General features: G+C 36.8%; 1 non-coding gene across 1 annotated transcript; it reads left to right on the top strand.

Moving 5' to 3' along the window:
• The first annotated feature begins 582 nt into the window (after positions 1-582).
• Positions 583-690, top strand: LOC148564824 (small nucleolar RNA R71). The gene has a single exon (XR_015884390.1). It is a non-coding gene; the product is annotated as a small nucleolar RNA R71 (small nucleolar RNA).
• The last annotated feature ends 15,511 nt before the right edge of the window (positions 691-16,201 follow it).

Below are 16,201 nucleotides of genomic sequence, written 5' to 3'. Positions count from 1 at the left end.
GACTAGATTTGCTAAATTAGAAGCATTTTGTTCAGAGTTCTCTGTCTGTTGCTGAGTTGATGATGGAAAAGGCTTGCTATTGCTAAACCTGTTTCTTCCACCATTATTAAAGCCTTGTTGGGGCTTTTGATCCTTCCATGAGAAATTTGGATGATTTCTCCATGTTGAGTTATAGGTGTTTCCATAAGGTTCACCTAAATAATTTACCTCTGCTATTGCAGGGTTCTCAGGATCATAGGCTTCTTCTTCAGAAGATGCCTCTTGAGTACTGTTGGATGCAGCTTGCATTCCATGCAGACTCTGAGAAATCATATTGACTTGCTGAGTCAATATTTTATTCTGAGCCAATATGGCATTCAGAGTATCAACTTCAAGAACTCCCTTCTTCATAGGCGTCCCATTACTCACAGGATTCCTTTCAGAAGTGTACATGAACTGGTTATTAGCAACCATGTCAATGAGTTCTTGAGCTTCTGCAGGCGTTTTCTTTAGGTGAATGGATCCACCTGCAGAAGTGTCCAGTGACATCTTTGATAGCTCAGATAAACCATCATAGAATATATCCAGGATGGTCCATTCTGAAAGCATGTCAGAAGGTCACTTTTTGGTCAACTGTTTGTATCTTTCCCAAGCTTCATAGAGGGATTCACCTTCTTTCTGTCTGAAGGTTTGAACATCAACTCTAAGCTTGCTCAGCTTTTGAGGAGGAAAGTACTTGGCTAAGAAAGCCGTGACCAGCTTATCCCAAGAGTTCAGGCTGTCTTTAGGTTGAGAATCCAACCATAATCTAGCTCTGTCTCTTACAGCAAAAGGGAAAAGCATGAGCCTGTAGACTTCAGGATCTATTCCATTAGTCTTAACAGTATCACATATCTGCAAGAATTCAGTTAAGAACTGAAAAGGATCTTCAGATGGAAGTCCATGAAACTTGCAGTTCTGCTGCATTAGAGAAACTAATTGAGGTTTAAGCTCAAAATTGTTTGCTCCAATGGCAGGAATGGAGATGCTTCTTCCATGTAAATTGGAATTAGGTGCAGTAAAGTCACCAAGCATCCTCCTTGCATTGTTGTTGGGTTCGGCTGCCATCTCCTTTACTTGTTCGAAATTTTCAATCAAGTTGTCTCTGGATTGTTGTAATTTAGCTTCTCTTAATTTTCTCTTCAGAGTCCTTTCAGGTTCTGGATCAGCTTCAACAAGAATGCCTTTTTCTCTGTCCCTGCTCATAAGAAAGAGGAGAACAAAAGAAAAGAAGAGGAATCCTCTATGTCACAGTAAAGAGGATCCTTATTGTTAGTAGAAGAAAAGAAGAAGAAATTCGAACACAGATAGAGTAGGGGGTTCGAATTTGGTGATGATGTGAGGAAGTAATGTTAGTTAATGAATGAATAAATAGAATAGGATGAGAGAGAGGGGGGGGAATTTTCGAAAATTATTTTTGAAAAGGAGTTAGTGATTTTTGAAAATTGGTTTTTGAAAGTTGTAAGTATTTTTGAAATTTTTTTTTTTAATAAAAACAATTAGTTAATTAAGAAGAAATTTTTGAAAAAGAGGGAGATATTTTCGAAAATTGAGAGAGAGAGAGTTAGTTAGGTGGTTTTGAAAAAGATAAGAAACAAACAAAAAGTTAGTTAGTTAGTTGAAACAAATTTTAAAAAGATAGGAAGTTAGGAAGTTAGAAAAGATATTTTGAAAAGATATTTTTGAAAAAGAAGGAAGATATTTTCGAAAATGAGAGAGAGAGAGTTAGTTAGGAGGTTTTGAAAAAGTTAAGAAACAAACAAAAAGTTAGTTAGTTAGTTGAAACAAATTTTGAAAAGATAGGAAGTTAGGAAGTTAGAAAAGATATTTTGAAAAGATATTTTTGAAAAAGATAAGATAAGAAGATATTTTTGAAAAGATATGATTGAAATTAGTTTTGAAAAAGATTTGATTTTTAAAATCACAATTAATGACTTGATTCATAAGAAATCACAAGATATGATTCTAGAACTTAAAATTTGAATCTTTCTTAACAAGCAAGTAACAAACTTCAAATTTTTGAATCAAAACATTAATTGTTTATGTTATTTTCGAAAATTTGATTAAAAATAAGAAAAAGATTTTTGAAAAATATTTTTTTTGAAATTTTCGAAAATAACTAAGAATTTTGAAAAAGATTTGATTTTTGAAAAAGATTTTGAAAAAGATAAGATTTTCAAATTGAAAATTTGATTTGACTTATGAGAAACAATTTGATTTTAAAAAATTTTTGAAAAAGTCAACTCAAATTTTCGAATTTGATGAGAGAAAAAGGGAAAGATATTTTTTTTTATTTTTGAATTTTTATGATGCAAGAGAAAAACACTAAAAGGATGCAATGCATGAAATTTTTAGATCAAAACAATGAATGCATGCATGAATGCTATGAATGTCAAGATGAACACCAAGAACACTATGAAGAACATGATGAACATCAAAAACATATTTTTGAAAAATTTTTAATGCAAAGAAAACATGCAAGACACCAAACTTAGAATCCTTTAATGCTTACGCACTAAGAATTCAAGAATGCATATGATAAACATGAAAAGACACAAAACAAAAATTCATCAAGATCAAACAAGAAGACTTACCAAGAACAACTTGAAGATCATGAAGAACACTATGAATGCATGATATTTTCGAAAAAATGCAAGATGCATATGCAAGTGACACCAAACTTATAATGTGACTCAAGATTTAAACAAGAAACATGAAATATTTTTTTATTTTTATGATTTTATGATTTTTTTGGATTTTTAACTTATATTTTTCGAAAATTATTTAGAAAAAAGAAAAATAAGGATTCAAAATTTTTAATATGAATTCCAGGAATCTTATGCTCTAAAGCTCCAATCAAAGGGTCAGGCATGGCTTAATAGCCAGCCAAGCTTTAGTATGTAACTCACACATGACACGCCTGACATTCCTTGCATTCAACAGCCAATTGGCTAAGAAAAACAAAGAAGCTCTTCTCTTGAGTATAAGGATTGAGACATGGCTTTACAGCCAGCCAGGCTCCAACATGCTTCATGAAACACTAGAATTCATTCTTAAAAATTCTGAAGCCATAGAATAATTTATTTTTGAAAACATTTTTATTTTTTTTTTTTCGAAAATATTTGGGAAAAAGGAAGCAATGAATTCATAGTCCTCAATCAAAATCCTGGGAGTTAGACATGGCTTAATAGCCAGCCAAGCTAAAACATGTTATCTGAAACACTAGAATTCATTCTTAAAAATTTTGAAGAAAAATATAATTTTGAAAACAAATTTTTTTTTTCGAAAACAAAGAAGAAAATTTTGAAAAATTTTTGAAAAATTTTTGAAAAGAAAACAAAAAGAAAATTACCTAATCTGAGCAACAAGATGAACCGTCAGTTGTCCAAACTCAAACAATCCCCGGCAACGGCGCCAAAAACTTGGTGCACGAAATTGTGTTGTCCTGTTCTTTGTACTTGTGTGAGAGTAACAATATATAATTGTATTGAATCCTCATTGTGGCTCTATGTGTGGACACAACTCCGTACAACTAACCAGCAAGTGCACTGGGTCGTCCAAGTAATACCTTACGTGAGTAAGGGTCGAATCCCACGGAGATTGTTGGTATGAAGCAAGCTATGGTCACCTTGCAAATCTCAGTTAAGTTGACTCATATGGGCTACAATATATTATGTAAATAAAACATAAAGAATAGGGATAGAGATACTTATGTAGATTCATTGGCAGGAATTTCAGATAAGCGAATGGAGATGCTTTTCGTTCCTCTGAACCTCTGCTTTCCTGCTATCTTCATCCAATCAGTCTTACTCCTTTCCATGGCTGGCTTTATGTGATACATCACCACTGTCAATGGCTACTTTCGGTTATCTCTCGGGAAAATGATCCAATGCCCTGTCACGGCACGGCTAATCGTCTGGAGGCATCACCCTTGTCAATGGCTTCATCTTATCCTCTCAGTGAATAATCTGCTCACGCACCCTGTCACGGCACGGCTATTCATCTGTTGGTTCTCGATCATGCGGGAATAGGATTTACTATCCTTTTGTGTCTGTCACTAACGCCCTGCAATCGCGAGTTCGGGGCTCGTCACAGTCATTCAATCATTGAATCCTACTCGGAATACCACAGACAAGGTTTAGACCTTCCGGATTCTCTTGAATGCCGCCATCATTCTAGCTTTCGCCACGAAGATTCTGGTTAGGAGATCTAAGAGATATTCGTTCTAGCTTAATTCATGTAGAACGGAAGTGTTTGTCAGGCACGCGTTCATAAGGGAGAAGGATGATGAGCGTCACACATAATCATCACCTTCATCACGTTCTTGGGTGCGAATGGATATCTTAGAAGCAAAATAAGATGAATTGAATAGAAAACAGTAGTACTTTGCATTAATCTTTGAGGAACAGCAGAGCTCCACACCTTAATCTATGGAGTGTAGAAACTCTACCGTATGAAAATACATAAGTGAAAGGTCCAGGCATGGCCGAGAGGCCAGCTCCTCTGATCTAAGAACCAGGCGTCCAAAGATGTCTAATACAATAGTAAGAGGTCCTATTTATAATAAACTAGCTACTAGGGTTTACATGAGTAAGTATTTGATGTAAAAATCCACTTCCGGGGCCCACTTGGTGTGTGTTTGGGCTGAGCTTAAGTGTTGCACGTGCAGAGGCCATTTGTGGAGTTGAATGCCAGTTTCTGTGCCAGTTTGGGCGTTCAACTCTGGTTTTGGATCCTTTTCTGGCGCTGGACGCCAGATTTGGGCAGAAGGCTGGCGTTGAACGCCGGTTTACGTCGTCAATTCTTGGCCAAAGTATGGACTATTATATATTTCTGGAAAGCCCTGAATGTCTACTTTCCAACGCAATTGGAAGCGCACCATTTCGAGTTCTGTAGCTCCAGAAAATCCACTTTGAGTGCAGGGAGGTCAGAATCCAACAGCATCAGCAGTCCTTTCTCAACCTCTGAATCTGATTTCTGCTCAAGTCCCTCAATTTCAGCCAGAAAATACCTGAAATTACAGAAAAACACACAAACTCATAGTAAAGTCCAGAAATGTGAATTTAACATAAAAACCAATGAAAACATCCCTAAAAGTAACTAGATCCTACTAAAAACATACTAAAAACAATGTCAAAAAGCGTATAAATTATCCGCTCATCAGCTTACCTGCTCAAGCCTCTCCTTAGCACACACACATCACAGGCATTTAGCTTTGTGTTCTTTGGAAATTGATGCCCAGCACCTCTTTGGGTTACTAAATGCTTTTTCTCAAAGTAGCTCTTGATGGTGGACTTTCGGTTGGCAATCCCGGGTTAGTTAAACCAAGTTGCCAGGTGATAAAGCACCCCTTAGAACCTAGTTATCCAAGCTTATCTTTGTAGAAAAACATCACAGGCATTTATCCAAATTTCCAGCCATTGGTGCTGATACGCGAAAACTGTCTTTCAACAATCTCCTTCTGGCAAGTGCACCGGATTGTCGTCAAGTAAAAACTCACAAAAGAGTGAGGTCGAATCCCACAGGGATTGGTAGATTGATCAATTATAATTGGTGAATTATACTAGTTGAGCAAAATCAGATTTGGTTGAGAATTACAGAAAGTAAAATTGGCGGGAAACTTAAATTGCAAGAAATTATAGGAACAGAAAATTAAATTGCAGGGAATTAAAGTGCAGAAGCTAAAATTGCAAGAAAGTAAATGGGAAGGGGGAATTAGCATGAAATTAAAGAGCAGAAAGTAAATAGAATGGGTAGATCAGAGATGGGGAAACTCATTGTGGTCAGGAGATGTGAGAATTCTCCGGATCAAATTCACTCTCATATCTTCCTCAATTAATGCATTCATTGATCTCCTTGGCAATCATAAGTGATTAGATCCCAATTTCGTGGTAATCTATCCCTCTAAGCATGAACAATTGCCCAATTTCTTGATTTAAGTGCTCATGGGAAGAGATGAAGTTTGGTCACTTATGATACCATACAACTTCATAGATCAAAATATTGGTAGGATTACATGTCACTATATCCATCCAAACCCCAATCTAATCCAATGTGAGAAAGCAATTCTAGCATGATCTCCTCATTCCTCTCCCAAAGTTTCGAGGAGATCCAATTATGAATAGCTTCTTTCCCAAGATAACTATCCAATGGGATGAAGAACGAAAGCTTTCCAGTAAAATCAAGAGAAAAGAAAGAAGAAAAAGAATGAAAACTAGTATTGATCCATTAAATTTACACAGAGCTCCCTAACCTAATGAAATGGGGTTAGTTGTTCATAGCTCAATTCAACTTTACAGGAAAAGAAAAATGAAGAAAGAAATAAAGAAAGTACAAAAGAAATTAAAAGAAAAGTGCATGCATGGAAAATAAGGGAATTGAACTCCTAGAACCCCCTCAGGGCCTCCCGAAAGCTTTTTCAATTTTCAACAACTCTTCTATTTATAACCCTCTTCTCATCTTCAATTGGATTAAGTATTTGGATGTGGACCTTGGCCTTGATTGAAGCAATGAGGAATGATTCTTAGTGATGGGCAACGGCAACTAACTTTCATATTCTGAATAGGTGCAATTTGGAATTGAATTGGCTTTAACGTTGGTGATCACGTTTGAGGGCAAACGTTGAGCCAAACGTCCTTTGAAAAATGGTTTCTGGTTTGCTGTCATTGACGTTTGACTCAACGTTGGAGGGCCAACGTTCTGCTATTCACACGTACACGTTACCTACGCATATGCGTGAATGGTCAAATTTTCCATTTCATGCGTGCGCGTGCCGTACGCGTGCACGTGGTTGGGCTGAAAAAGTATGTTTATGCGTACGCGTCATTGACACGTATGCGTTGATGCAAAATTCCCAACTCCCATTTCTGAAATTTTATTGCGGATGTTGGAGGATAACGTTTGAGGTAACGTTGGACCTCCAACGTTCGCACATCCACGCGTGCGCGTGGATGCCAAATTTTCAAGTTCCAAACTGAATGTTGCAAATCAAGCCTTGGGACGTCACTTTGTCCTCTTGTCAACATTGCAAATTTCATGCCCACTATAGACAATTATATATGGTTGGAAAGCTCTGAATGTCAGCTTTCTAACCCAACTAGAATCACCTCAATTGAACATCTTCAACTTAGGTTATGCTCCTTTGAATGGGACAGGGTCGCTGGTGTCGGAGTGCAACGTTGGAGGCAACGTTGGACCTCCAACGTTTGCGCCAACGTTGGGAACATTGCCAGATTCAGAAGCTCAAACGTGTTGTCCACCCCATACTATTATATATTGTTGGAAAGCCCTGAATGTCTACTTTCCAAGGCCGTTGGAAACGCATCATTTGGAGCTCTCCAGCTCGAGTTATACTCCGTTGGTACCATGTTCGTTTATGAACTTTTTGGGGCAGTTTTCTCCCTCAATTTTAGTGTCCACTGTAACGACCCAATTTTCAATATGTCTAGATCATACCAGAAACTGAGTGCTACCAATTTGTCTTCCTAATTATTATCTATTATTTATCATATGAGCCTGATTCGTTGTTAAAAGCGTAGTTAATTTGCGAGATATATATTTTTTTTAAACGTTTGGATTAATAGATTGAATCATCCATAATCAACTCACAACTGATAATAGATAAAACAGTTATAAGCAACCACACATAAATACATCACAAGTAGCTAGCAACATTTAGTTATCCAACCTTTATTATAGTATAGACCTTTAGTTAGAACACCCCTAGATATAGCTACATAATAACTATATACATATACATACATACAACATCCCAGGTCCTGACCTGTTCAAGAGGTCCCTAAGCTGGCACCTAGGCTAGCCTAGACTCTATACTCACCTAGTCTCTCTAGACTACTAAAGTGAGGGAAAGTACGTTCTAGGTCTTCAAAACTCAAGTCTGGTGGAACATCATCAAATGGTAGAACATCATCTGCTACTCCTCTGCATGATCAGACATTGCCATAGGACGTCTCTCTGGTACCTCATGAAGTAGCCACACCGCAGGAGTCTCGTACATAGGATTTAGGTTAAAGTTCACGTACAAACGGGGTGTAGACATTGGCTGGTCTCATAGTATATACATAAACAGAGAACGATATTCACCCTATACTCAGAAGACTACCTAGAGTGGAATCCTTTTTGCAAACGGTCATCAGCGAACTACAAAAAGGAACTCTTGCTTCCATCTGAAGGGGGAAGGGAGAGAGAAGGGGTAAGAACTGGGGAGTTCTTAGTAGGGTCGGGGTTATTAGTTACATTCATTAATATCGTGTTGTTTAGCAAACGAATAGCAAAATACCGAGAAGTAGTGAACAGAAGATACAGATAAATAGAGAAAATAGAGAAATAGAAAGTAGAACACAAACAAAAGAATACAAGAAAATAAAATACAAATACAAAGAATAGAATACAAACAAACAGAGCATACATTCATTCAATAATCATAACAGAGGAAATGCACAACCAAGTATGATGAATGTGTGTCCTATGCAGGCCATGAGCTCACGTATCGGTTTACACCCTGCAGCCCGACATTACCTAGAAACAAGTCCCAGATATGGTTTTCCTTTGTGTCCTTAGTGCATATGTGTCGGTGGTAAGAATACCACTCCTTCGTGACTACCGGCAGTCGGCGCAAAGCCCGACCCCATAATATATGCACAAGGGGAAACAATGATCCTCAGTTCGTGGGTTTCCCCGAGATCAACATACAACAACAAACATGATCCTCAGTTCGTGGGTTATACCTGAGATCAACATACAACAGTTCGTGGGTTATTCCCGTAATCAATGATTATCAGTTCGTGGGTTTTTCCCGCATATAAAATAGTTAACAGTTCATAGGTTTCCCCGAGATCAATGATCACTCAGTTCGTGGGTACTTCCCGTATTTAACCAATTATCCATCCGTGGGTTTTACTACTATTTTCTCTTTGTCTGTTTACTCTGCTCTCATTACTCTTTTCTCTGTATCTGTTTTCTCTACTCTCATTACTCTTTTCTCTATATCCCTATTACTCTTTTTTCTTTATCTCTTTACTTTACTATGGTTACTCTATTTTCTGTGTTACTTTATTCTGCTCTGATTTCTCTGTTTAACGTTTGTTTTTAAGGCTTATGTAAATTTCGGAATGAATAGTTAGCCTGTCCCAAGTATAGGTTCATTAAGTCTATACTGAAACAGTTTAACTTTTCATATAATACCAAACCCTAGTCGCAACTCAGGTACTAACTAAGTTGCCCTAGTTCGTTCACTAGTCTCTGTCTGTTTTTCTATTATTAAAATTTTACAGACTTTTTCTTTGGTTTTTATCTTTTCTTTAACTTTTAATCTTTTCTTTATCTTTGCCTCACTAACATGTTATTACCACTCCCTAAGTATTTTATGAAGGTAATTATGAGATTCTGCACTTAAAGTTGTCTTTCTAAAGCTTTTACAGAAAACTGCCTTTTTCGCATTATTTTATTATTTTTATTAAAATATTATTTTTAATTAAATATTATTATTTAATATTTTATTATTATTTGTTATTTTATTAATATATTTTCGAAAATTACCTTCCTTTAACCTTTTACTTTATAAATTTACTTTTTACCACCCGTAACTTTTAATATTTCTACTTTAACCACCCTAACTTTCAGATATTACAAAATAACCCCTCAAACACCAAAATATTTACTTACTTGCCCTTTATAAGATCTAAAAGGTGTTCTTCAATGTTCTTCACCACACTCAAAGTGTTCTTCGTGTTCTTCGTATATTCTTCAGATTCTTTCTCTGTTTTTACCCGTTTTTCAGTCTTTTCAGCAACCGATTTTTACCAAAATTCATAATAAATTTCCAGCCACTAAAACCCCATCTTTTCCACATGATTTCAACACAATTTGAACTTCAATTTAAGTTCTAGGGTTTCATTTTTCCAGCTGCCCCAAGAACATGAACTTTAAAGCTTGAATTTTATCAAATTTCATAAAAATTTCACCGAATTTTTACCAAGAATCAATCATATATGCAACCAATTTTTGGCACAGCCAAATCATAAAACATTCACACAAATTAAACACAAATAATCAAGATTAATTTCGTGACACCCTACCTTGATTTGATGCTCCAAATCCGGTTACTCTTTGAAGTGTTCTTAAAGCACTTTTTCCTCCTAAAACACATCAAGAACAACTTTAAAACTCTAAACCATCAACTAAACAAACTTCAGCAGCATCTTAGGAAGGTTATCCTCACCTTAAACGTGCAGGAAATCAAAGATCTTTGGCCCACAAATCAAGCTAAGCAAGAGATCTAAGGAAGAACATCAAGAAAACACTTATTTAAGCATGTTTCCTTGAAAACCGGATTGAAGAGGGAGGGAGACAGCCATCTCACCATATTTCCAGCCTTTATAAGTCACATGGTTATGTAGAGGGAGTGGTAAGAACATATTAGTGAGGCAAAGATAAATGAAAGATAAAAAGTTAAATAAAAGATAAAACCAAAGAAAAGTCTGTAAAGTTTTAATGACAGAAAAACAGACAGAGATTAGTAAACGAACTAGGAGCAACATAGTTAGTTCTTGAGTTGCACCCAGGGTTAGGTATTATATGAAAAGTTAAATTATTTCAGTATAGACTTAATGAACCTATACTTGGAACAGACTAACTATTCACACCGAAATTTACATAAACTTTAAATACATATGTTAAGCAGAGAAATCAAAGCAGAGTAAAGAAACACAGAGAACAGAGTAACCAGAGAAGAATAAAGGGATACAGAGAAAAGAGTAACCAGAGCAGAGTAAAGAGATACAGAGAACAGAATAACCATAATAGAGTAAATAGATTAAGAGAAAAGAGTAATCATATTAGAGTAGAAAGACAAAGAGAAAAGAGTAATCTGATAAAGAGAAATGGTTTGAGTTGAGATATTGTAAAAGTAAATGACGTAAAGTTTGTATAGTATGATTGAACAGAGAAAGAAAGAGGTACTGCATAAGAATGTGAAAGTGATGATAACTAATGAGAATGATAATGAATGATGATAATGAGAATGATAATGTGATGATCTGCTGCGTGAAGGCAGTCAGATAGATGGTGATACGACCACCGAGAGTGCTTTCCTGGGATACTTAGCTATAATGCTATTCTGTAAGTTAGAGGACTCTTACAGAGGTATCGAGAAAACACAACTAGCATATACTCCTGTAAGTCAAAGGACTCTTACAGTGAGTGTGTGTGTGCTCCTATAAGTCAAAGGACTCTTACAGTGAGTGTGTTGGGCAGATATAAGTTAACTAGCTCTGCCATGCAAGTCAAAGGACTTTTGCAGTGGTTTGCCTCATAAGTCAAAGGACTCTTGCGAGGAGTATCGCCAACAGAGAAGCCTTACCTGGTCAAAGGACTCCGGGTAACGTCGGGAGCGGGTATGTAACCGACAAAATGAGCTCATTACCTGCACTAGGGCTAGACATGCATCTTACTTGGTTGCGCATTTCCTCTGTTATGATTGTTGTTTGAATGTATGCTTTCTTTGTTTGTATTTTATTCACTGTGTTTGTGTTTTGTTTTCTTGTATTTCTTTTGTTTGTGTTTTGCTTTCTGTTTTCTCTATTTTCTCTATCTATCTGTTTTTTCTGTTTACTGCTTCTCGATATTCTGCTATTTATCTACTAAACAACACGGAATTAATGAACGTAACTAATAACCCCGACCCTACTAAGAACTCCCCAGTTCTTACCCCTTCTCTCTCCCTTTTCCCTCTTCAGATGGAAGCATGAGTACCCTTCTGTAGTTTGCTGATGACTGTTCTGCAAAGAGGATTCCGCTCTAGGTAGTCTTCTGAGTCTAGAGTGAACTCCGTTACCTATTTATATGTATATATTTTGAGGCCAGCCAACGTCTGCACACTGCTTATCTAGAAACTTTAACCTAAATCCTCCGTACGATGTTGCTGTTATGTGGCCACTCGATGAAGTACTTGAGAGACGTTCTTTGATGACATATGATCGTGCAGAGGATTAGTAGACGACCTTCCACCTTTTGATGATGATCCACCTGACTTGAGTTTTGATGACCTAGAACGTACTTTCCCTTGCTTTAGTAGTTTAGGGGCACTAGGTGAGTATAAAGTCTAGGCTAGCCTGGGCGCCAGCTTAGGGACTTCTTGAACAGGTCAAGACCTGGGATGTTGTATGTATATATATGTACATAGTTATTATCTAGCTATGTCTAGAGATGTTGTATGTATGTATATATAATCGTTGGAAAGCTCTGAATGTCAGCTTTCTAACGCAAGTAGAATCACCTCAATTGGACCTTTGTAACTCAAGTTATGCACCTTTGAAAGGGACAGGGTCGCTGGCATAGTCGCTGGCGTTATTGGCAAAAGTGAGTGCCAATAACGTCCGCATTTAGGGGATTAGTATTGCCAAGTTTTGGAGTTCAAACTTAATGTCCACCCCATACTATTATATATTTTTGGAAAGCCCTGGATGTCTACTTTCCAACGCCTTTGAAATCACATCATTTGGAGCTCTACAGCTCGAGTTACACGTCTTGGAAGGCGAAGAGGTCAGCTGACCTTACTACAGGTTGATACCATGTTCATCTTTGCACATTCAGGGCAAGTTTTCTCCCTCCAATTTAGTGTCCACCATGTAGTGCCATATATGCTTGGAAATCTCTAGAATCCTACTTTCCAATACCACTGGAATCACCTCATTTGAAGCTATGTGGCTCAAGTTATTCTTGTTTGAAGAAGGCATGGTCAGGCTGCTGGGTGAGATTTTGCCCACGTTAGTGGCACTAACGTGGCCTTCTTTTTTTCGCAAACGTTAGTGGCGTTCACTTTTACCACTAACTTTCACAGCTGCCTCCTTTGTTCCACGTTAATGCCCAAGTTAGTGGCACTAACGTGCCACTAACGTGGGTGTTCTTGACTTCGCAAACGTTAGTGGCGTTCACTTTTTTCCACTAACTTTCACAGCTGCCTCCTTTCTTCTACGTTAATACCACTAACTTTCTCACTAACGTTGGGGCTTCTCTTTTCTTCCACGTTAGTGCCCACGTTAGTGGAGCTAACGGGGTCGCTAACGTGGGTCTTCTTGCCCTTCGCTAACGTTAGTGGCGTTAACGTTCTCACTAACTTTCCAAGCTTTCCTTCCTTCCACTTTAATGGCCACGTTAGTGGCACTATCGTAGCCACTAACGTGGCTCTTCTCTGATTCTTGTTACCTGAAATCAAGCAAAGTGTATCAAAGAAACATACAAGACAAACTTCATTGTACCAAGTGTGCTAATAATGCCCAAAATCAAAACTTCACTTAGTATGATCTATTTCATCATATTTACCCTGTATATTAGCTAAAATTCACATATGCTTGAGATTTTGTTTCATGCAGATATTTTTCATGCTATTACTCATATATTGGCAAAATTTGTATGGAAACTAAACAAAAATCTACTGAAATAACTACTAAAAATAGGCAATGATGCACGCGCATCACAACACCAAACATAAATCTTGCTTGTCCCCAAGCAAGGAATGAATTATGCACAAAGGATTCTTTTTATTGGAGTGTGCTGAAGAATTTCTTATGATGCTTTGGTGAGTGAAGTGAATAAGTGATAATGGAGGCCAACTCCAATTATATGCTTATGCAAGGATTTCAGTGTTCATTAGTCCTTAAATCTTGGAAGTCTTAGATCTTAGGAGTGTCATTCGGAAGGTTAAGAACACAAGCATGTGACATTTGAGCCTAATTGTGTGGTTACATCATACATAACCACTTATTTTCATTCTTGTATGCATTGTTCTCTTTCTATGATTGTGATCTTTGATTTGTTTGATTCTATATGTCTATTTATTCCATGTATACATGCATTTATATGATTGAGGCCATCATTTCATTTAGCTCACTTACCCAAATAGCCTACCTTTTATCAACCGTTGTTAACCAAATTTGAGCCGATTTAATCCCTTTTGTTCTTAATTATAGCACATCACTACCCCTAAGTGAAAAATGTAACGACCCAATTTTCAATATGTCTAGATCATACCAGAAATTGAGCGCTACCAATTTGTCTTCCTAATTATTATCTATTATTTATCATATGAGTCTGATTCGTTGTTAAAAACGTAGTTAATTTGCGGGGTATATTTTTTTTGAAAACGTTTGGATTAATAGACGGAATCATTCATAATCAATTCAGAACTGATAACAGATAAAACAGTTATAAACAACCACACATAAATACATCACAAGCAGTTAATAACGTTCCGTGATCCAGCTTTTATTTAAGTATAAGCTTTTAGTTAGAACACCCCAAGATATAACTAGATAATAACTATATACATATATATACATACAACATCCCAGGCCCTGACCTATTCAAGAAGTCCCTAAGCTGGCGCCCAGGCTAGCCTAGATTCTATACTCACCTAGTCCCTCTAAATAACTAAGGCGAGGGAAAGTATGTTCTAAGCCATCAAAACTTGAGTCAGGTCGAATGTCATCAAAAGGTGGAACATCATATACTACTCCTCTGCATTATCAGTCATTGCCATATGACGTCTCTCTGGTACCTCATCAAGCAGCTACATAACAGGAGTCTCGTACACAAGATTTAAGTTAAATTTTGCATACAAACGGGGTGTAGACGTTGGCTGGCCTCACAGTATATACATATAAACAGGTAACGGAGTTCACTCTAGACTCAGAAGACTACCTAGAGCGGAATCTTTTTTTTTTGCGTACGATCGTCAGCAAATTACGGAAGAGAACTCTTGCTTCCATCTGAAGGGGGAAGGGAGAGAGAATGGGTATGAACTGGGGAGTTCTTAGTAGGGTCGGGGTTATTAGTTACGTTCATTAACTCTATGTTGTTTAGCAGACTATTAGCAGAATACAAAGAAGCAGTAATTAGAAAACACAGATAAGTAGAGAAGATAGAGAAAACAAATAGCAGAACACAAGCAGAAGAATACAAGAAAATAACACAAGCGCAGAGAATGGAATACAAACAAGGAAAGCATACATTCATACCACAATCATAACAAAGGAAATGCGCAACCAAGTATGATGCATGTCTAGCCCTAGCGCAGGTAATGAGCTCATTTGTCGGTTACATACCCGCTCCCGACGTTACCCGGAGTCCTCTAACTAGGTAAGGCTTTCCTGTTGGCAATGTCCCTCGCAAGAGTCCTTTGACTTGCATGGCGGAGCTAGTTAAATTATATTTGCCCATCACACTCTCTTTAAGAGTCCTTTGACTTACAGGAGCATACACACACTCTCACTGTAAGTGTCCTTTGACTTACAGGAGTATATGCTAGTCGTCTGTTCTCGATACCTCTGTAAAAGAGTCCTCTGACTTACAGAATAGCATTATAGCTAAGTATCCCAGGAAAGCACTCTCAGTGGTCGTACCACCATCTATCTGACTGCCTTCACGCAGCAGATCATCACATAATCATTCTCATTATCATCATTCATTATCATTCTCATTATTCATCATCACTTTCACATTCTTATGCAGTACCTCTTTCTTTCTCTGTTCAATCATGCTATACAAACTCTACAGCTTTTACTTTTACAACATCGTAACTCAAACCATTTCTCTTTATCACATTACCCTTTTCTCTTTGTCTTTTTACTCTGCTCTGATTACTCTTTTCTCTGTATCTCTTTACTTTTTTCTGGTTACTCTGTTCTCTGTGTTTCTTTAGTCTGCTTTGATTTCTCTTCATAACATATGTATTTAAAGCTTATGTAAATTTCGGTATGAATAGTTAGTCTGTCCCAAGTATAGGTTCATTAAGTCTATACTGAAATAGTTTAACTTTTCATACAACACCTAACCCTAGTCGCAACTCAAGTACTAAATAAGTTGCCATAGTTCGTTCACTAGTCTCTGTCTGTTTTTCTGTCATTAAAATTTTACAGACTTTTTCTTTGGTTTTTATCTTTTCTTTAACTTTTTATCTTTTCTTTATCTTTGCCTCACTATCATGTTATTACCACTCCCTAAGTGTTTTATGAAGGTAATTATGAGATTCTGCACTTAAAGTTGTCTTTCTAAAGCTTTTATAGAAAACTGCCTTTTCCGCATTATTTTATTATTTTTATTAAAATATTATTTTTAATTAAATATTATTATTTAATATTTTATTATTATTTATTATTTTAATACT

This window comes from Arachis ipaensis, chromosome B5 (assembly GCF_059453495.1).
Source record: "Arachis ipaensis isolate K30076 ecotype BB chromosome B5, ASM5945349v1, whole genome shotgun sequence".
Lineage (NCBI taxonomy): Eukaryota > Viridiplantae > Streptophyta > Magnoliopsida > Fabales > Fabaceae > Arachis > Arachis ipaensis.
Note: the sequence above shows the minus strand (reverse complement) of the source record. Positions and strands in the feature narration are given on the sequence as shown.